The sequence below is a fragment of the Oncorhynchus masou genome, chromosome 10 (assembly GCF_036934945.1).
Source record: "Oncorhynchus masou masou isolate Uvic2021 chromosome 10, UVic_Omas_1.1, whole genome shotgun sequence".
Lineage (NCBI taxonomy): Eukaryota > Metazoa > Chordata > Actinopteri > Salmoniformes > Salmonidae > Oncorhynchus > Oncorhynchus masou.
Window position 1 is genome coordinate 51851171 of NC_088221.1, and position 23325 is coordinate 51874495.

The 23325-nt window shown below is 46.5% G+C and overlaps 1 long non-coding RNA gene across 1 annotated transcript in view; it reads left to right on the forward strand.

Moving 5' to 3' along the window:
• Window positions 1–13388: 13388 nt before the first annotated feature.
• Window positions 13389–23325, forward strand: part of LOC135547029 (uncharacterized) — an 84936-nt gene continuing 74999 nt past the window's right edge. The window contains exon 1 of the long non-coding RNA XR_010456663.1: window positions 13389–13542. This is a non-coding gene — a long non-coding RNA (uncharacterized LOC135547029). The remainder of the gene's footprint in view (window positions 13543–23325) is intronic.

The following is a 23325-nucleotide window of genomic DNA, read 5'->3' on the forward strand; positions in this document are numbered from 1 at the left end:
TAAAACCCCAAACAGCAAGCAATGCTGGTGTAGAAGCACGGTGGCTAGGAAAAACTCCCTAGATAGGCCAAAACCTTAGGAAGAAACCTAGAGAGGAACCAGGCTATGAGGGGTGGCCAGTCTTCTTCTGGACTCTAATATACACCTTAGTCAAATACATTTAAACTACGTTTTTCACAATTCCTGACATTTAATCCTAGTAAAAAAAATGCCCCGTCTTAGGTCAGTTAGTCACCACTTTATTTTAAGAATGTGAAATGTCAGAATAATAATAGAGAGAATGATTTGTTTCAGCTTTTATTTCTTTCATCAAATTTCAGGTGGGTCAGAAGTTAACATACAGTCAATTAGTATTTGGTAGCATTGCCTTTAAATCGTTTAACTTGGGTCAAATGTTTTGGGTAGCCTTCCACAAGCTTCCCACAATAGGTTTGGTGAATTTTGGCCCATTCCTCCTGACAGAGCTGGTGTAACAGAGTCAGGTTTGTGGGCCTCCTGGCTCATACACTTTCACGTCTGCCCACATATTTTCTATAGGATTGAGGTCAGGGCTTTGTGATGGCCACTCCACTCGTTTTACTGTGGATACAGGTGTTTGGAAATTGCTCCCAAGGATGAACCAGACTTGTGGAGGTCGACAATTTTTTCTCTGAGGTCTTCACTGATTTCTTTAGATTTTCCCATGATGTCAAGCAAAGAGGCAACGAGTTTGAAGGTAGGCCTTGAAATACATCCACAGGTACACCTCCAATTGACTCAAAATGTCAATTAGCCTATCTAAAGCCATGACATCATTTTCTGGAATTTTCCAAGTTGTTTAAAAGGCACTGTCAACTTAGTGTATGTAAACTTCTGACCCACTGGAATTGTGACCCAGTGAATTTGTTGGAAAAAATGACTTGTGTCATGTGCAAAGTAGATGTCCTAACCGACTTGACAAAACTATTGTTTGTTAACAAGACATTTGTGGAGTGAAACACGAGTTTTTGATTCCAACCTAAGTATATATAAATTCAGACTTCAACTGTCTGTCAGCTTTTTGAGTCTTCTATGCCTTGTCCTCAACACCCTTCTCCCTCCACCCTATAAATTATATCATGGCTGCTGTACTCTGAAGAGCTGTAAACATGTTTTTAAGTCCGTGTCTGTATCCCAAATAGCACCCTATTCCATATAGTGCCCTACTTTTGTAAATGTCCCCCGCAAGGCAAATCCCTGCTCTCTGGGTCTGACTCGAAGGTGGGTTAGGAGAACGTTAATACAGCGAACAGAGTGAAGAGGAAGTGAGAGGTTTAACCACAATGTGGTGGTGGTTCCACAGAACTACCAGGGGTGGTAATCATAGTCACACCAAAGCATAGACCTTATACAGCATTAAAGAAGGAATCCTGTGTCCTCTTTGCCCTCGTTTAGATATCTGTTATCTCCGACAGTGTGGTGTGAGTCTATAGGGAGGAGGTCAGAGACTTGACAGTGTGGTGTGAGCCTATAGGGAGGTCAGAGACCTGACAGTGTGGTGTCAGCCTATAGGGAGGAGGTCAGAGACTTGACAGTGTGGTGTGAGCCTATAGGGAGGTCAGAGACCTGACAGTGTGGTGTGAGCCTATAGGGAGGTCAGAGACCTGACAGTGTGGTGTGAGCCTATCGGGAGGTCAGAGACCTGGCAGTGTGGTGTGAGTCTATAGGGAGGAGGTCAGAGACCTGGCAGTGTGGTGTGAGCCTATAGGGAGGAGGTCAGAGACCTGACAGTGTGGTGTGAGCCTATAGGGAGGAGGTCAGAGACCTGGCAGTGTGGTGTGAGCCTATAGGGAGGTCAGAGACCTGGCAGTGTGGTGTGAGCCTATAGGGAGGAGGTCAGAGACCTGGCAGTGTGGTGTGAGTCTATAGGGAGGAGGTCAGAGACCTGGCAGTGTGGTGTGAGCCTATAGGGAGGAGGTCAGAGACCTGGCAGTGTGGTGTGAGCCTATAGGGAGGAGGTCAGAGACCTGGCAGTGTGGTGTGAGTCTATAGCGAGGAGGTCAGAGACCTGGCAGTGTGGTGTGAGCCTATAGGGAGGTCAGAGACCTGGCAGTGTGGTGTGAGTCTATAGGGAGGTCAGAGACCTGGCAGTGTGGTGTGAGCCTATAGGGAGGAGGTCAGAGACCTGGCAGTGTGGTGTGAGCCTATAGGGAGGAGGTCAGAGACCTGACAGTGTGGTGTGAGCCTATAGGGAGGAGGTCAGAGACCTGGCAGTGTGGTGTGAGTCTATAGGGAGGCGGACAGAGACCTGGCAGTGTGGTGTGAGCCTATAGGGAGGTCAGAGACCTGGCAGTGTGGTGTGAGCCTATAGGGAGGTCAGAGACCTGGCAGTGTGGTGTGAGCCTATAGGGAGGAGGTCAGAGACCTGGCAGTGTGGTGTGAGTCTATAGGGAGGAGGTCAGAGACCTGGCAGTGTGGTGTGAGTCTATAGGGAGGAGGTCAGAGACCTGGCAGTGTGGTGTGAGCCTATAGCGAGGAGGTCAGAGACCTGGCAGTGTGGTGTGAGCCTATAGGGAGGAGGTCAGAGACCTGGCAGTGTGGTGTGAGCCTATAGGGAGGAGGTCAGAGACCTGACAGTGTGGTGTGAGCCTATAGGGAGGAGGTCAGAGACCTGGCAGTGTGGTGTGAGCCTATAGGGAGGAGGTCAGAGACCTGACAGTGTGGGTGTGAGCCTATAGGGAGGAGGTCAGAGACCTGGCAGTGTGGTGTGAGTCTATAGTGAGGAGGTCAGAGACCTGGCAGTGTGGAGTGAGTCTATAGGGAGGAGGTCAGAGACCTGGCAGTGTGGTGTGAGTCTATAGGGAGGAGGTCAGAGACCTGGCAGTGTGGTGTGAGTCTATAGGGAGGAGGTCAGAGACCTGGCAGTGTGGTGTGAGTCTATAGGGAGGCGGACAGAGACCTGACAGTGTGGTGTGAGTCTATAGGGAGGAGGTCAGACCTGGCAGTGTGGTGTGAGTCTATAGGGAGGAGGTCAGAGACCTGACAGTGTGGTGTGAGTCTATAGGGAGGCGGACAGAGACCTGGCAGTGTGGTGTGAGCCTATCGGGAGGTCAGAGACCTGACAGTGTGGTGTGAGCCTATAGGGAGGAGGTCAGAGACCTGGCAGTGTGGTGTGAGTCTATAGGGAGGCGGACAGAGACCTGGCAGTGTGGTGTGAGTCTATAGGGAGGTCAGAGACCTGACAGTGTGGTGTGAGTCTATAGGGAGGAGGTCAGAGACCTGGCAGTGTGGTGTGAGCCTATCGGGAGGTCAGAGACCTGGTAGTGTGGTGTGAGCCTATAGGAGAGGTCAGAGACCTGGCAGTGTGGTGCCGGGACAACAACCTCTCCCTCAACGTCAGCAAAACAAAAGAGCCGATCGTGGACCACAGGAAACAGAGGGGCGAGCACGCCCCCATCCACATCACTAAGCTGTAGAGGAGCGTGTCGAGAGCTTCAAGTTCCTCGGTGCTATTCCTCTGCCATCATCTGGGTTAAGCCACGCAATGTGGAAGGAGGGCACAAACTTGGATATGTTGGCTAAAGCCTCGAGTTCCTCATGCCATTTCACTGAATTTAGTTTTTTTTCAGTGGTTTGTTTTCATCACTGTAGAAGGCCTACCTAGCTGTTCTGAATTTGTATTGTATTTAGTTCCTCAACTCTTTCGTTAGGACAGTGTTCTTCTGGTAATGCTGTAGCTACATCTTTCATCCACTAGGGGGCATATGCTATCCAAAAGGCAGGAGGATATCTGTCATCATAAGGTCTTGGTTTGAACATTTATTTGGTAAGAAGGAAGAGCCTGTCACAGTTTAACACCTCTCCTGTGCAAAGGCAAACCCCTGTTCTCTGGGTCTGACTCGGAGGTGGGTTAGGAGTTGATACAGCGAACAGAGTGAAGAGGAAGTGAGAGGTTTAACCACAATGTGGAGGTGGTTCCACAGAACTACCAGGGGTGGTAATCATATTCACACCAAAGCATAGACCTTATACAGCATTAAAGAAGGAATCCTGTGTCCTCTTTGCCCTCGTTTAGATATGTGTTATCTCTGGCAGTGTGGTAAGTAAGAAGAGGAGAACGTAATGTCAGTGTTAGAAATGTGCCGTTGAGACTACAAAAGTGACATTCCATCGTTCCTCTAAATCAAAGGGCCAGATAAAGTAACTGTAGTGATGTCATTTCAGCCCCTGGACATACAGTAACCAGTGGTCTCCACTCAACCCCTGGACATACAGTAACCAGTGGTCTCCACTCAACCCCTGGACATACAGTAACCAGTGGTCTCCACTCAGCCCCTGGACATACAGTAACCAGTGGTCTCCACTCAGCCCCTGGACATACAGTAACCAGTGGTCTCCACTCAGCCCCTGGACATACAGTAACCAGTGGTCTCCACTCAGCCCCTGGACATACAGTAACCAGTGGTCTCCACTCAGCCCCTGGACATACAGTAACCAGTGGTCTCCACTCAGCCCCTGGACACACAGTAACCAGTGGTCTCCACTCAGCTCCAGAAACTGAGAAACAGGGAGGATACTATACATATTAAAAACTGCAAGCGTCTGCCTCCACCCTATGGCAAAATGTGTAGAACTGCTCATGTATGGTATTGATGTGGATATGCAGACCCACAAGCCACTGCGGCCCCTCATGAGTTCAGTTTTGTGGCCCCCACCCTCAAAATGTGCCCATCCTTGACAGACTGACCAGGTGAATCCAGGTGAAAGCTATCCCTTATTGATGTTACTTGTTAAATCCATTTCAATCAGTGTAGATGAAGGGGAGGAGACAGGTTAAAGAAATATTTTGAAGCCTTGAGACAATTGAGACATGGATTGTATATGTGTGCCATTCTGAGGGTGAATAAACAAGACAAAATATTTAAAGTGCCTTTGAACGGGGTATGGTAGTAGGTGCGATTTGTGTCAAGATCTGCAATGCTCCTGTGTTTTTCACGCTCAACAGTTTCCCATGAGGATCAAGAATGGTCCACCACCCAAATGACATACAGCCAACTTGACACAACTGTGGGGAAGCGTTGGAGTCAACATGGGACCAGCATCCCTGTGGAACGCTTTCCACACCTTGTAGAGTCAACATGGGCCAGCATCCCTGTGGAACGCTTTCAACACCTTGTAGAGTCAACATGGGCCAGCATCCCTGTGGAACGCTTTCCACACCTTGTAGAGTCAACATGGACCAGCATCCCTGTGGAACGCTTTCAACACCTTGTAGAGTCAACATGGGCCAGCATCCCTGTGGAACGCTTTCAACACCTTGTAGAGTCCATGTCCCGACAAATTGAGGCTGTACTGATGGAAAAAGGGGAGGGGGGGTTCAACTCAATATCATGAAGGTGTTCCTAATGTTTGGTGTACTCAGTGTACAGTCGTGGCCAAAAGTTTTGAGAATGACACAAATATTAATTTTCACAAAGTCTGCTGCCTCAGTTTGTATGATGGCAATTTGCATATACTCCAGAATGTTATGAAGAGTGAACAGATGAATTGCAATTAATTACAAAGTCCCTCTTTGCCATGCAAATGAACTGAATCCCAGAAAAACATTTCAACTGAATTTCTGCAGAAGGCTTCAGGGAGCCCAAGAAAGTCCAGCAAGAACCAGGACAATCTCCTAAAGTTGATTCAGCTGAGGGATCGGGGCACCACCAGTACAGAGCTTGTTCAGGAATAGCAGCAGGCAGGTGTGAGTGCATCTGCACGCACAGTGAGGGGAAGACTTTTGGAGGATGGCCTGGTGTCAAGAAGGGCAGCAAAGAAGCCACTTATCTCCAGGAAAAACATCAGGGGCAGACTGATATTCTGCAAAAGGTCCAGGGATTGGACTGCTGAGGACTGGGGTAAAGTCATTTTCTCTGATGAATCCCCTTTCCGATTGTTTGGGGCATCCGGAAAGAAGCTTGTCTGGAGAAGACAAGGTGAGTGCTACCATCAGTCCTGTGTCATGCCAACAGTAATGCATCCTGAGACCATTCATGTGTGGGGTTGCTTCGCAGCCAAGGGACTGGGCTCACTCACAATTTTGCCTAATGACACAGCCATGAATAAAGAATGGTACCAACACATCCTCTGAGAGCAACTTCTCCCAACTATCCAGGAACAGTTTGGTGATGAACAATGCCTTTTCCAGCATGATGGAGCACCTTGCCATAAGGCAAAAGTGATAACTAAGTGGCTCGGGAACAAAACATCAATATTTTAGGTCCATGGCCAGGAAACTCCTCAGACCTTAATCCCATTGAGAACTTGTGGTCAATCCTCAAGAGGCGGGTGGACAAACAAAAACCCACAAATTCTGACAGACTCCAAGCATTAATTATGCAAGAATGGGCTGCCATCAGTCAGGATGTGGCCCAGAAGTTAATTGACAGCATGCCAGGACGGATTGCAGAGGTCTTGAAAAAGAAGGGTCAACACTGCAAATACTGACTATTTGCATCAACTTCAAGTAATTGTAAATAAAAGCCTTTGACACTTATGACATGCTTGTAATTATACTTCAGTATTCCATAGTAGCATCTGACAAAAATATCTAAAGACACTGAAGCAGCAAACTTTGTGGAAATTAATATTTGTGTCATTCTCAAATCCTTTGGCCACGACTGTACATAATGTAGCACAGCCATTGTCCCATAGAATTACAGTGAGTAGAACAGACATTCCTTGTCCCATAGAATTACAGTGAGTAGAACAGACATTCCTTGTCCCATAGAATTACAGTGAGTAGAACAGACATTCCTTGTCCCATAGAATTACAGTGAGTAGAACAGACATTCCTTGTCCCATAGAATTACAGTGAGTAGAACAGACATTCCTTGTCCCATAGAATTACAGTGAGTAGAACAGACATTCCTTGTCCCATAGAATTACAGTGAGTAGAACAGACATTCCTTGTCCCATAGAATTACAGTGAGTAGAACAGACATTCCTTGTCCCATAGAATTACAGTGAGTAGAACAGACATTCCTTGTCCCATAGAATTACAGTGAGTAGAACAGACATTCCTTGTCCCATAGAATTACAGTGAGTAGAACAGACATTCCTTGTCCCATAGAATTACAGTGAGTAGAACAGACATTCCTTGTCCCATAGAATTACAGTGAGTAGAACAGACATTCCTTGTCCCATAGAATTACAGTGAGTAGAACAGACATTCCTTGTCCCATAGAATTACAGTGAGTAGAACAGACATTCCTTGTCCCATAGAATTACAGTGAGTAGAACAGACATTCCTTGTCCCATAGAATTACAGTGAGTAGAACAGACATTCCTTGTCCCATAGAATTACAATGAGTAGAACAGACATTCCCATAGAAACAGTGTTGCCTCTTTTCTCTCAGACACAACTGTTATCCTGATACGTGCATTCTGAGATGGAGGTCCCGCCCCCAAAAATTACCCAATGTGATTGGATTTTCTTTGATTCTAATTCTACGGTCAATACAATCTCTGTATTGATAGAGACATACCCCCAAGCGACTTACAGCTGTCATCGCAGCAAAAGGTGGCGCTACAAAGAATTAACTTAAGGGGGCTGAATAATTTTGCACGCCCAATTTTTCAGTTTTTGATTTGTTAAAAAATTTTGAAATATCCAATAAATGTCGTTCCACTTCATGATTGTGTCCCACTTGTTGTTGATTCTTCACAAAAAAAATACAGTTTTATATCTTTATGTTTGAAGCCTGAAATGTGGCAAAAGGACGCAAAGTTCAAGGGGGCCGAATACTTTCGCAAGGCACTGTACCTGTCAGGATGCTTTCAGAAACATGGCAAACTCAATCCACGGTGGGACGAGTGTCTTGCAGGGTGTTCGACTCCTCCTTGTACATCATTGATGAATGAAGGTCACTAATTAGTGGCTGATGGGAAAACACACACTAGGACCTCCATGGATTGACTCCCCTGATCTAAAGCACAGTGCTCTTGCCATCGCAGTGGAATTGTTGGCCTGGTTGAATTACGATCTGCAAAACATTAATAATTCAGTCAGTAAAAGCCTAGAAACTACAGTAACATAATGTTAATAATATCATAATATTTTTACTGAACAAAAATCTAAAATGCAAAATGCAACCATTTCTAAGATTGAGTGACTGTTCATATGAGGAAATCACTGAATTGAAATGAATTAATTAGCCACTAATCTATGGATTTCACATGCTTGGGCAGGCATGGGAGGGCATAGGCCCACCCACTTGGCAGCCAGGCGCAGCCAATCAGAATTACTTTTTCCCCAGACAGAAATACTCCTCAGTAACCCCCACCCCCTCAGATGACCCCCAGGTGAAGAAGCCAGATGTGAAGGTACAAGGCTGGCGTGGTAGATGATCCCCAGGTAAAGAAGCCAGATGTGAAGGTTCAAGGCTGGCGTGGTAGATGATCCCCCAGGTGAAGAAGCCAGATGTGAAGGTTCAAGGCTGGCGTGGTAGATGACCCCCAGGTGAAGAAGCCAGATGTGAAGGTTCAAGGCTGGCATGGTAGATGATCCCCCAGGTGAAGAAGCCAGATGTGAAGGTTCAAGGCTGGCGTGGTAGATGATCCCCCAGGTGAAGAAGCCAGATGTGAAGGTTCAAGGCTGGCGTGGTAGATGACCCCCAGGTGAAGAAGCCAGATGTGAAGGTTCAAGGCTGGCGTGGTAGATGATCCCCCAGGTGAAGAAGCCAGATGTGAAGGTTCAAGGCTGGCGTGGTAGATGATCCCCCAGGTGAAGAAGCCAGATGTGAAGGTTCAAGGCTGGCGTGGTAGATGATCCCCCAGGTGAAGAAGCCAGATGTGAAGGTTCAAGGCTGGCGTGGTAGATGATCCCCCAGGTGAAGAAGCCAGATGTGAAGGTTCAAGGCTGGCGTGGTAGATGATCCCCCAGGTGAAGAAGCCAGATGTGAAGGTTCAAGGCTGGCATGGTAGATGACCCCCAGGTGAAGAAGCCAGATGTGAAGGTTCAAGGCTGGCGTGGTAGATGACCCCCAGGTGAAGAAGCCAGATGTGAAGGTTCAAGGCTGGCGTGGTAGATGATCCCCCAGGTGAAGAAGCCAGATGTGAAGGTTCAAGGCTGGCATGGTAGATGATCCCCCAGGTGAAGAAGCCAGATGTGAAGGTTCAAGGCTGGCGTGGTAGATGACCCCCAGGTGAAGAAGCCAGATGTGAAGGTTCAAGGCTGGCGTGGTAGATGATCCCCCAGGTGAAGAAGCCAGATGTGAAGGTTCAAGGCTGGCGTGGTAGATGATCCCCCAGGTGAAGAAGCCAGATGTGAAGGTACAAGGCTGGCGTGGTAGATGATCCCCCAGGTGAAGAAGCCAGATGTGAAGGTTCAAGGCTGGCGTGGTAGATGACCCCCAGGTGAAGAAGCCAGATGTGAAGGTACAAGGCTGGCGTGGTTACACAAGGTCTGCTTTTGTGAGGCCGGTTGGACGTACTGCCAAATTCTCTAAAAGAATGTTGGAGGCAGTTTATGGTAGAGATGTTTAATCAGCTTCTTGATATGCCACACCTGTCAGGTGGATGGATTATCTTGGAAAATGAGAAATGCTCACTAACAGGGGATGTAAACAAATTTGTGTACCACATTTTAGAAAAATAAGCTTTTTGTGCGAATGGACCATTCCTGGGATCTTTTTATTTCAGCTCATGAAACATGGGACCAACACTTTACATGTTGTGTTTTATATTTGTGTTCAGTGTAAAACAGTCATACTAGTTAATACATTGACTTGTATTTAAAAACATATTTAAAAACATAACTTTCTCAGTATTTAGTTTAACCTCATGTACGGTTTCAATAAAAAATAAATGCATAAGCCTGTTAAATGAACCATAAACCAGTACAGCCATCTCAATACTGAGCCTGCTAACTGTAGCCGATAATCTAATAGTGCATGACCCTGCTGGTCCTCTATGAACATTTGAACATCTTGGCCATGTTCTGTTATAATCTCCACCCGGCACAGCCAGAAGAGGACTGGCTACCCCTCACAGCCTGGTTCCTCTCTAAGTTTCTTCCTAGGTTCTGGCCTTTCTAGGGAGTTTTTCCTAGCCACCGTGCTTCTACACCTGCATTGCTTGCTGTTTGGTTTTTAGGCTGGGTTTCTGTACAGCACTTTGTGATATCAGCTGATGTACGAAGGGCTTTATAAATACATTTGATATATGAAATTTGATAATAGCAACCCTATAGGCTTGACAGGCTAGCATTAGCATAGTTAGCGTAGCGTTAGAGGTATAATATAATACAGCTCTGTAATATATAACACTGGGAGATGTCAAGAAGTAGACCATGCAAACGGAGTAGAAAATAATGCACGATATTACCTCAGTAGAGCAAAAAATCAATAAGTTAAAACAGAATATTAGCTGGCGCCATTTTGTCTTTTGCTATGCTACGGTATAGCCTAGCTTAGCCGCAAACCCAGTCATCTCTATGACAAGATCGCTAACAGTTTTCACTCGATCAATTTCAACATTTGAACTTTACAATTTCAACATTAAAAAAAGGTATGTATCACTCAGATAACAATTTAACATTGTGTTTAGATCATGTGCTTGTGTTTATACCACATACCTGTTTAACAGAACAAAGAAAAGGGAGACACGGAGGCTAACCGTTTAGACACACGAGGCTTCTTCCAGTGTTGTTGAGGGGAGTGGCAGGGGAGGGGAGGGGCAGGGGCAGGGGAGGGGCAGGGGCAGGGAGGGGCATGGGCAGGGGAGTGGCAGAGGAGGGGCATGGCTTCCAGGTCAAGCAAAAAATGTCTGGCCCCCCATCTCGTCTTAGATAAGACAACAGTAGCCTAGACAAGATGTAGGCAAGATGTCAACAGGACGATTTAGCAGCTGGTTTAGTTCAAATTAAGACTAATTTCGAGGAAAGAAGTGCCTGTTTCCCAATAACCTTCTGGAATAAGTTACTGAGGATGGGGTCATAACATCACATCCAAGATGGCGTAGCAGTCAGACGTCTTTTGCCTCCCCCTACAGACCGCCGGCCAAGATGTAGCTGCCCCCCCCCCCCACAGACCGAAACAACCCAACTCAACCCTGAAACCACCCATGGATCAGCTAAAAGGCCTGGTTCCACCCTCTTCAAAAATCTCACTGGACTGAAACATACAGTTGAAGTCGGAAGTTTACATACACCTAGGTTGGAATCATTAAAATTTGTTTTTCAACTACTTGTTAACAAACTATAGTTTTGGTAAGTCGGTTAGGACATCTACCTTGTGCATGACACAAGTCATTTTTCCAACAATTGTTTACAGACAGATTATTTCACTTATAATTCACTGCATCACAATTCCAGTGGGTCAGAAGTTTACATACACTAAGTTGACTGTGCCTTTAAACAGCTTGGAAAATTACAGAAAGTGATGTCATGGCTTTAGAAGCTTCTGATGGGCTAATTGACATCATTTGAGTCAATTGGAGGTGTACCTGTGGATGTATTTCAAGGCCTACCTTCAAACTCAGTGCCTCTTTGCTTGACATTATGGAAAAATCTAAAGAAATCAGCCAAGAACTCAGAAAAAACATTGGAGACCTCCACAAGTCTGGTTCATACTTGGGAGCAATTTCCAAACGTCTGAAGGTACCATGTTCATCTGTACAAACAATAGTACGCAAGTATAAACACCATGGGACCACGCAGCCGTCATACTGCTCAGGAAGGAGACGCGCTGTCTCCTAGAGATGAACGTACTTTGGTGCGAAAAGTGCAAATCAATCCCAGAACAACAGCAAACGACCTTGTGAAGATGCTGGAGGAAACAGGCACAAAAGTATCTATATCCACAGTAAAACGAGTCCTATATTGACATAACCTGAAAGGCCGCTCAGCAAGGAAGAAGCCAATGCTCCAAAACCGCTTTTAAAAAGCTAGTCTACAGTTTGCAACTGCACATGGGGACAAAGATAGTACTTTTTGGAGAAATGTCATCTGGTCTAATGGAACAAAAATAGAACTGTTTGGCCATAATGACCATCGTTATGTTTGGAGGAAAAAGGGGAAGGCTTGCAAGCCGAAGGACCGTGAAGCACGGGGGTGGCAGCATCATGTTGTGGGGGTGCTTTGCTGCAGGAAGGACTGGTGCACTTCTCAAAATAGATGCCATCATGAGGCAGGACAATTATGTGGATATATTGAAGCAACATCAAGACATCAGTCAGGAAGTTAAAGCTTGGTAGCAAATGGGTCTTCCAAATGGACAATGACCCCAAGCATACTTCCAAAGTTGTGGCAAAATGGCTTAAAGACAACAAAGTCAAGGTATTGGAGTGGCCATCACAAAGCCCTGACCTCAATCCTATAGAACATTTGTGGGCAGAACTGAAAAAGTGCAAGCAAGGAGGCCTACAAACCTGACTCTGTTACATCAGCTCTGTCAGGAGGAATGGGCCAAAATTCTCCCTACATATTGTGGGAAGTTTGTGGAAGGCTACCCAAAGCTTTTGACCCAAGTTAAACAATTTAAAGGCAACGCTACCAAATATTAATTGAGTATTTAAACTTAGGAATTGTGAAAAACTGAGTTTAAATGTATTTGGCTAAGGTGTATATGTAACCGATGTGAAATGGCTAGCTAGTGGTGCGCGCTAATAGCGTTTCAATCGGTGACGTCACTCGTCACTCGCTTTTGAGACCTTGAAGAAGTGGTTCTCCTTGCTCTGCAAGGGCCGCGGCTTTTGTGGAGCGATGGGTAACGATGCTTTGTGGGTGTCAGTTGTTGATGTGTGCAGAGGGTTTCTGGTTCAAGCCCGGGTTGGGGCGAGTCCATCAATGCAAGGTTCGGGCTCCTCACAACACCTACCCATTTCACCTCCAGAACAACTGGTGAGTTCTGTTTGAACTTGACACCAGTGTTCTTCAACATAACCTCACCCTTGTTATTGTCAACTTCAACAGATTCAAACTCATCCTCTTATCTTTCTCAACCTCCTCTCTCTCTCTCCAATCCTTCTCCGTTAACCAATTTCCTGACTCCTTCTGAAAATGTGACACTTTTCCAAGTCAAACACTCTTTTCAGGCTCCTTGAAAGCTAAACCCTGTATTCCCACCGCTTCAAACCAGAGACGCTCTTTACCTGAAGGCCTTCATGCCTGTCTGCCTGCTTTATATTGCAAGCCATGGCCACGTGACTCACTCTCTATGAGCGATTCATTCCCAGAGAGAAGTTGTACCTAATAAACTGTCCAGTGAGTGTATACGATTGCCTATCAAATAAATTGCGTTTGTTTTAGCTTGGTTTGGTTGATTGGTCAAGAATGATTGTAGGGTTGGTTGGTTGATTTGGTCGAGGCTGATTGCAGGGTTGGCTTCGGGCTGGACAGGAAACAGGAATTCGGGAACGCGCATCCCATGTAGGCGCACTCCCGGCTGATTTCCCCGGAATGGAGCAGCGAGCCAGTAACGGCGGTGAAAACCGTTCACTTCTGAACACCACAATATTGCATTGACACCCGGATTTGCGACACATTTTAACCTACCAGTTTTTACGTTGGATTCCCGAGGAAAACGTTCTGGATTTGTGACAGTAAGTAACGTTATCCGTTTGCTTTCTCTCTCTCGTTAAAGTCACCTTTATTTTCTAGCGCTCCATTTGCTAAATGATCTCAGATGTACATTGCATTGATTTACTGGAGGCTGTTCAGTTAAAATGCTGTACAATGTTGAATGTTACACTATTATATCGGATTACCACACGTTACCATGAAATAGCCTAGATTTCTACAGCGGTGAGATATTGAGACATTTGGAAACACAAATGGCACATTTTGGATGCAATAATAAACATGGATTTATCGCTAGGCCGAAAATGCACTAGGAGACCTTGCTACCATGTTCAAGCATTTCAACGAAGGCAGCAGATTAGAATTGAAGGCATCTGCAGTTGGCAAAGACGTTTTCAGGCTAAATTGAATATGTAGTTTATGCCGCAGGAGGGACAAACACAGAGAGAGCCTTGGATGGCTCCTGGCCTGTGAACACTATTGCCGTAGAGAATAATACCAAGTAAAGGTTTAGATTTAGTATCCTAGCCCTAATAGGGAACGCGTTCCTAGTTTTTGTCTTTCGTGAATGTAAATAGTTAATTAGACGTACACAGATGATCGAGGCGCGGCGAGGCATTGACATGGGCGTGTTCTCGTCCCAGTGTTACATGTCTGTGGATTTGACATCCTGTCATTTTTCAGATTCTCATCGCAGAACTGTTGGTTCATCTCGGACGCAATACCGAATAGGACACCTTTTTAAAATGTTATTCTCAACAAACTATTCATCTTTACAAAATGTATATTAGGCTGGTTTAGTGGTTAAAGAGAGCCGCTGTAGTGATGTTACCTTGCCTCAGTCTGATGACAGGCCTGTCTGATGCTCAGCATGTGCCTAAAATCTAGGTATATGGTCAGATAAAAAATAAAAATGTATAGACAAGCGTCCCCGGTAAATGATGACGTAGGGCCGGGTTGACTTTTATCTCACGGTGTCACGCTGCCTCGACACTCAGAATTTCTAACTAGAGAATGAGCATCTAGTTTGATAATCCGCAATATTCCCAGACGAACACATGCTAGTTGTAATGTAATTCTGGAGCCAGACTAAAATCTGAATGTCATAAACATATGTAGGTTGCATTCTACACCCTGATCAATGCATCTGCTGAATCCACTTTTCACAGTAGGGCCGGAGAGTAGGGCCATAAAATGAACAACTACTGGCACAGCTGTGCTGTATTACGTTGGATACGGTGATGAATCTCTGCAGTGATTGTATGTGAACACTTGCTTATGTGTGTCCTGTTTCCTTTGTGTCAGGTAGGGTAGACAACCCTATCAGATAAGCCTACATAAATCTACACTGAGTGTACAAAACACTAAGAACACCTTCCTAATATTGAGTTGCACCCCTCCCTCCCTCCCCCCACCCCCAAACGGGAGGTTTGCCCTCCACAGCCTCAGTTCGTCAGGGCATGGACTATTGAAAGAATTCCACAGGGATGCTGGCCCATGTTGACTCCGATGCTTCCCACAGTGGTGTCAAGTCGGCTGGATGTCCTTTGGTTGGTGGAACATTCTTGATACACACGGGCATTTGTTGAGTGAGGAAAAACCCAGCAGCGTTGCAGTTCTTGACACAAACCGGTGCTCCTGACACCTACTACCATACCCTGTTCAAAGGCACTTACATTTTTTGTCTTGCCCATTCACCCTCTGAATGGCACACTTACACAATCCATATTTCAATTGTTTCAAGTGTTGAAAGTAATTTTTTAACATTAAAAACAGCATCCCGGAGTCGCCTCTTCGACGTTGAGACTAGTGTTTTGCGGGGTACTATTTAATGAAGCTGCCAGTTGAAGACTTGTGAGGCGTCTGTTTCTCAAGAATAGATTAAAGTGTCGAGTTTCAGAAGAAAGGTCTTTGTTTCTGGCCATTTTGAGCCTGTAATCGAACCCACAAATGCTGATGCTCCAGATACTTCTAAAGAAGGCCAGTTTTATTGCTTCTTTAATCAGAACAGTTTTCAGCTGTTCTAGCGTAATTGCAAAAGGGTTTTCTAATGATGAATTAGCCTTTTTAAAATGATAAACTTGGATTAGTTAACACAACATGCCATTGGAACACAGGGGGGATGGTTGCTGATAATGGGCCTCTGTATGCCGATGTAGATATTCCATTAAAAATCAGTCGTTTCCAGCTACAATAGTCATTTACAACATTAACAATATCTACACTCTATTTCTGATCAATTTGATCTTATTTTAATGGACAAAAGCATATTTTTCTTTCAAAAACATGGACATTTCTCTGTGACCCCGAACTTGTGAACAGTAGTGTATTAGCACTTCCTGTTTTGTACTTCTTGCTTTGCTCCTACGGGGACACTCGCAATGGCTGCATCTTTGTATTATAATGGGGATGCCTGTTCTATTCCTTCTATTTCTATGGCAGCACATGCAGTTGGGAGGAGATGAGAAAATGTGCCTTAAAAAAAATACTTTTTGAGAAGGAGGGGAAAAAATCTAACAGGCATTTGTCATCAGTGAGGAATCTGAAGTCCTTCCATCCTCATCTGAAACAGCTGGTCTCTGCTGTGGAGGGAACCTATAGACATCTAGCTGGTCTCTGCTGTGGAGGGGACCTATAGACATCTAGCTGGTCTCTGCTGTGGAGGGGACCTATAGACATCTAGCTGGTCTCTGCTGTGGAGGGAACCTATAGACATCTAGCTGGTCTCTGCTGTGGAGGGAACCTATAGACATCTAGCTGGTCTCTGCTGTGGAGGGAACCTATAGACATCTAGCTGGTCTCTGCTGTGGAGGGGACCTATAGACATCTAGCTGGTCTCTGCTGTGGAGGGGACCTATAGACATCTAGCTGGTCTCTGCTGTGGAGGGAACCTATAGACATCTAGCTGGTCTCTGCTGTGGAGGGAACCTATAGACATCTAGCTGGTCTCTGCTGTGGAGGGGACCTATAGACATCTAGCTGGTCTCTGCTGTGGAGGGAACCTATAGACATCTATCTGGTCTCTGCTGTGGAGGGAACCTATAGACATCTAGCTGGTATCTTCTGTGGAGGGGACCTATAGACATCTAGCTGGTCTCTGCTGTGGAGGGGACCTATAGACATCTAGCTGGTCTCTGCTGTGGAGGGGTCAGGGGACCTATAGACATCTAGCTGGTCTCTGCTGTGGAGGGGACCTATAGACATCTAGCTGGTCTCTGCTGTGGAGGGAACCTATAGACATCTATCTGGTCTCTGCTGTGGAGGGGACCTATAGACATCTAGCTGGTATCTTCTGTGGAGGGGACCTATAGACATCTAGCTGGTCTCTGCTGTGGAGGGGTCAGGGGACCTATAGACATCTAGCTGGTCTCTGCTGTGGAGGGGACCTATAGACATCTAGCTGGTCTCTGCTGTGGAGGGGACCTATAGACATCTAGCTGGTCTCTGCTGTGGAGGGGATCTATAGACATCTAGCTGGTCTCTGCTGTGGAGGGGACCTATAGACATCTAGCTGGTCTCTGCTGTGGAGGGAACCTATAGACATCTAGCTGGTCTCTGCTGTGGAGGGGACCTATAGACATCTAGCTGGTCTCTGCTGTGGAGGGGACCTATAGACATCTAGCTGGTCTCTGCTGTGGAGGGAACCTATAGACATCTAGCTGGTCTCTGCTGTGGAGGGGACCTATAGACATCTAGCTGGTCTCTGCTGTGGAGGGAACCTATAGACATCTAGCTGGTCTCTGCTGTGGAGGGGACCTATAGACATCTAGCTGGTCTCTGCTGTGGAGGGGACCTATAGACATCTAGCTGGTCTCTGCTGTGGAGGGGTCAGGGGACCTATAGACATCTAGCTGGTCTCTGCTGTGGAGGGACCTATAGACATCTAGCTGGTCTCTGCTGTGGAGGGAACCTATAGACATCTAGCTGGTCTCTGCTGTGGAGGGGACCTATAGACATCTAGCTGGTATCTTCTGTGGAGGGGACCTATAGACATCTAGCTGGTCTCTGCTGTGGAGGGAACCTATAGACATCTAGCTGGTCTCTGCTGTGGAGGGGACCTATAGACATCTAGCTGGTCTCTGCTGTGGAGGGAACCTATAGACATCTAGCTGGTCTCTGCTGTGGAGGGGACCTATAGACATCTAGCTGGTCTCTGCTGTGGAGGGGACCTATAGACATCTAGCTGGTCTCTGCTGTGGAGGGAACCTATAGACATCTAGCTGGTCTCTGCTGTGGAGGGGACCTATAGACATCTAGCTGGTCTCTGCTGTGGAGGGAACCTATAGACATCTAGCTGGTCTCTGCTGTGGAGGGGTCAGGGGACCTATAGACATCTAGCTGGTCTCTGTTGTGGAGGGGACCTATAGACATCTAGCTGGTCTCTGTTGTGGAGGGGACCTATAGACATCTAGCTGGTCTCTGTTGTGGAGGGGTCAGGGGACCTATAGACATCTAGCTGGTCTCTGTTGTGGAGGGGTCAGGGGACCTATAGACATCTAGCTGGTCTCTGCTGTGGAGGGACCTATAGACATCTAGCTGGTCTCTGCAGTGGAGGCGAGTTGTAGTAGAGAAATTAACATTACATTCTCTGGCAACAGATCTGGTGGACATTCCTGCAGTCAGCATGCCAATTGCACACAACCTCAACTTGAGACATCTGTGGCATTGTGTTGTGTGACACAACTGCACATTTTAGAGTGGCCTTTTATTGTCCCCCAGCACAAGGTGCACCTGTGTAACGATCATGCTGTTTAATCAGCTTCTTGATATGCCACATCTGTCAGGTAGATGGATTATCTTGGCAAAGGAGAAATGCTCACTAACAGGCATGTAAACAAACTTGTGCAAAAACATTTGAGAAAAATAATATGTTTGTTCAAATGGAACATTTTCTGGGATCTTTTTATTTCAGCTCATGAAACATGAGACCGAGACTTTACATTGCGTTTTATATTTTTGTTCAGTATAGAAAGACAGTTGGAGGGAAGGCTGCCTTTCTTCCTGCTGGTCTGGGGCTCACTAGTATTCTTCTCTCAGAACACCCTAAAACACAGGGGTCAGAGGTGACGGTTCCATATGGAAGGAAATGTCACAGGAACATTCTAGACACAGCGTCAAATGTCTCTTTTACGAGATGCCGAGGGGCTAGTTCGCTATGGACAGACTGACTGAGACGGCTTGTTTTCAAACCCGTTCACACGGGCTCTGTTGTCTTTATACTTAACAAAACCATGTTAGACAGAATCTACCGGAGCTGAGATCGCCTTCCTGTAACTGTTTGGTTGAAGCTGCTGCTGGCCAGCCAGTAAACATGTTTTGTGGTACATACTGCTGCTGGCCAGCCAGTAAACATGTTTTGTGGTACATACCGCTGCTGGCCAGCCAGTAAACATGTTTTGTGGTACATACTTCTGCTGGCCAGCCAGTAAACATGTTTTGTGGTACATACTGCTGCTGGCCAGCCAGTAAACATGTTTTGTGGTACATACCGCTGCTGGCCAGCCAGTAAACATGTTTTGTGGTACATACTGCTGCTGGCCAGCCAGTAGACATGTTTTGTGGTACATACCGCTGCTGGCCAGCCAGTAAACATGTTTTGTGGTACATACCGCTGCTGGCCAGCCAGTAAACATGTTTTGTGGTACATACTGCTGCTGGCCAGCCAGTAAACATGTTTTGTGGTACATACCGCTGCTGGCCAGCCAGTAAACATGTTTTGTGGTACATACTGCTGCTGGCCAGCCAGTAAACATGTTTTGTGGTACATACTGCTGCTGGCCAGCCAGTAGACATGTTTTGTGGTACATACCGCTGCTGGCCAGCCGGTAAACATGTTTTGTGGTACATACCGCTGCTGGCCAGCCAGTAAACATGTTTTGTGGTACATACTGCTGCTGCTGCTGCTGGCCAACAGGCTGTGAGTCTAAGTTCGTCTGTATTTTTTTAGGGCTGCTAGAGAATGAGTTGGGGGCTATGGAGTAAAGCTGGTTTAAGCTTTTAGCAAACGTTTGGCTCTGTGGTAAATGCTGTATTGTATTGTATTCACCAGGAACTGGGCGAATTAGGCGAGACTACTTTACCGTCAATAATAATAATAAACATTTTGCTACATTTGGTCCTAGTGGTTATGACCCTAGTTGAAACTGCTAGCCAATCAATGGGCTGGAGAGACAGAGCGAGAGATGGACTGAATGCAGTGTATTGACTTGGGGCTTAGGAAATCACTCACTTCTCAGTAGTTGGCATTCAAACGTACCTTATGCAGGTGGACAACGGGATTGGCAGGTGTGGTTCCCTTGTGCGCGCTGAATACATTTCATTCAACCACTGAAGACCCTCCCAATGGTTGGTTAACTCTCTCGCTTCTCTGTCCCCTCCCTCCCTCCCGTCTCTCGACTCTGTCCCCTCCCTCCCTCCCGTCTCTCTACTCTGTCCCCTCCCTCCCTCCCGTCTCTCTACTCTGTCCCCTCCCTCCCACCCGTCTCTATACTCTGTCCCCTCCCTCCCACCCGTCTCTATACTCTGTCCCCTCCCTCCCACCCGTCTCTATACTCTGTCCCCTCCCTCCCACCCGTCTCTATACTCTGTCCCCTCCCTCCCACCCGTCTCTATACTCTGTCCCCTCCCTCCCACCCGTCTCTATACTCTGTCCCCTCCCTCCCTCCCATTTCTATACTCTGTCCCCTCCCTCCCTCCCTCCCGTCTCTCTACTCTGTCCCCTCCCTCCCGTCTCTCTACTCTGTCCCCTCCCTCCCTCCCTCCCGTCTCTCTACTCTGTCCCCTCCCTCCCGTCTCTCTACTCTGTCCCCTCCCTCCCTCCCTCCCGTCTCTCTACTCTGTCCCCTCCCTCCCCCCGGCTCGCTACTCTGTCAGTAGAGTCCTCTGGGTCCTGGTCTACAATAGTGCACTATGCCCTCTGGGTCCTGGTCTACAGTAGCGTACTATGCCCTCTGGGTCCTAGTCTACAGTAGTGCACTATGCCCTCTGGGTCCTGGTCTACAGTAGTGCACTATGCCCTCTGGGTCCTGGTCTACAGTAGTGCCCTCTGGGTCCTGGTCTACAGTAGTGCCCTCTGGGTCCTGGTCTACAGTAGTGAACTATGTAGGGAATAGGGTGCCGTTTGGGACACACACTCCCTCACCAGCAACAAGAAGATTACATTTTGCTTTTCATAAAAGTGACAAAATCAGTGCTTTTCTCTTTGTCCTAAAACAACTTTCTTCATTGGAAATAGACAGCGTGAATAACTCTCTGGTGGCTCTCCTGTCCTGTCCAATAGAGACAGGTTTTATGATGCTGTTTGTGTTTCCTCTGTAAAATGTCAGCGCCAGGGTGTGTTGACCTAGCATGATGTCACCGCTCAGGATAAAGAGACGCGTGCTAAGTACCCACAACACACCCTGTCTCTGACATTTTAGAGCGAGACTGTATACACACACAGGAAGTACCAGTGACGCGCTCAATACGGAAGTGGATGCTAAGCTACAGGACTGTTTTGATAGCAGACTGGATGGAGCATGTTACAGGATTCATCCCATAACATTTGAGGAGTTCATTCACCAATGCATTGACGATGTTGTCTGCAAAGTGACCGTACGTACATACCCCAACCAGAAGCCATGGATTACAGGCAACATCCACACCGAGCTCAAGGCTAGACGTGCCATTTTCAAAGAGCGGGAAACTAATCACGATGCTTATAAGAAATCCTGCGAAGACTTCTGACGAACCATCAAACAGTCAAAACATAAGTCCAGGACTAAGATCGAGTCTTACTAGGCTCTGATGCTCTTACAAGCCCTGTCACATCTATCACAGATTAAAAAGGGAAATCCAACCGTGAGCTGCACAGTGACACGAGCCTACCAGATAAGCGAAATACGTTCTATGCTTGCATCGAGGGAAGCAATATTGAACCATGCATGAGAACAACAGCTGTTCCAGACAACTGGTTGATCTCACTTTCCATGGCCGACCTTTTAAACAGGTTAACATTCGCAAGGCCGCAGGGCCAAATGGAATAGCAGAACACGTCCTCAGAGCATGCACTGACCAGCTGCCAAGTGTCTTCAATTACATTTTCAACCTGTCCCTGACCCGGTCTATAATAGCAACTTGTTTTAAGCAGACCACCATAGTCCCCTTGTCCAAGAACGCCAAGGTAACCTGCCATATGTAATGATGATGATGATGATGTTCATTGATGTTACTGAACACCCCCGTCTGCAGCTGGAACCTGGACTTACTGACAGGCCTCCCCAGGGGCTGGGGGTAGGTACCATCCTCCACTCTGACCAATACGGGGGCCCATCAGTGGGTTAATCCCGTCCTGTACACCGTATTCACCCACGACAGTGGTCGGCGCACAACGCCATCAAGTGGTAGGACTGATCACCGACAACAATGAGGCGGTTCAGAGATCTGACCATGTGGTGCCAGGACAATAACCTCAACGGGATCAAGACAACGGAGCTGATTGTGGACTACAGGAAAAGGCCAGACAGGCCCCTGTTAACATCGGCAGAGTTGCAAAGAAAAAGCCATATCTCAGACTGGCAAATAAAAAGAGAAGCTTAAGATGGGCAAAATAACACATACACTGGACAGAGGAACTCCTCTTCACTGTTGACGTTGAGACTGGACAGAGGAACTCTGCCTAGATGGCCAGCATCTCGGAGTCGCCTCTTCACTGTTGACGTTGAGACTGGTGTTTTGCAGGTACAATTTAATGAAGCTGCCAGTTGAGGACTTGTGAGGTGTCTGTTTCTCAAACTAGACTCTAATGTACTTAAAATGATAAACTTGGATTAACACAACGTGCCATTGGAACACAGGAGTGATGGTTGTTGATAATGGGTCTCTGTACACCTATGTAGATATTCCATTAAAAAGCAGCAGTTTCCAGCTACAATAGTCATTTACAGCATTAACAATGTTTACACTGTATTTCTGATCTATTTGATATTTTAATGGACAAAAAAATTAGCTTTTTCAAAAACAAGGACATTTCTAAGTGACCCCAAGTGTGTGTGTGTGTGTGTGTGTGTGTGTGTGTGTGTGTGTGTTTTATATAAATACATGTGGGCCAAGCTCTGTCAGGTCAGATATGTCATCAGTCTGTGGGTCTGATTTAGTGTTAGTTTGTCTGTGTCCCAAATGTGTCCCAAATGGCACCCTATTCCCTACACAGTGCACTACTTTTGGGTGTCTCTAATAGGCGCTAGTCAAAAGTAACACACTATGTATAGCAATAGGGTACTATTTTTTTCCCCCCAGACATGCTGTAGGGTAAAGTCATCTACTGTAATCCCCCTCTCCCTCTCCCTGGCCCAGTTTAAGCAGGACTCTGCCTCGACCCTCTAATGATGGGCAGTTAGTGAGATCGAATGAAGGCGTGAAAAGGCCTTTTAAACTGGAGAAGGAATTCCGGACTCACTTCGAGAGGGAGATGGAAAAGCTGGTAGCGATTAGTGCTCTTTTTGAGGTCGGTTCGATTTATTATAAAAAAAATAATCACTGGTTTCGGTTTGTTTTTATTTTAAATGCACTTTGTGGGTTGAATGATTAAATAAACAATAAAGGATATAGATAGATATTAACCAGATACTGTTGTTATAGATATTAACCATTTATTTAAATCAAATCAATGTTCGTCACCTGAATACAACAGGTGTGGTAGACCTGAATACAACAGGTGTGGTAGACCTGAATACAACAGGTGTGGTAGACCTGAATACAACAGGTGTGGTAGACCTGAATACAACAGGTGTGGTAGACCTGGATACAACAGGTGTGGTAGACCTGGA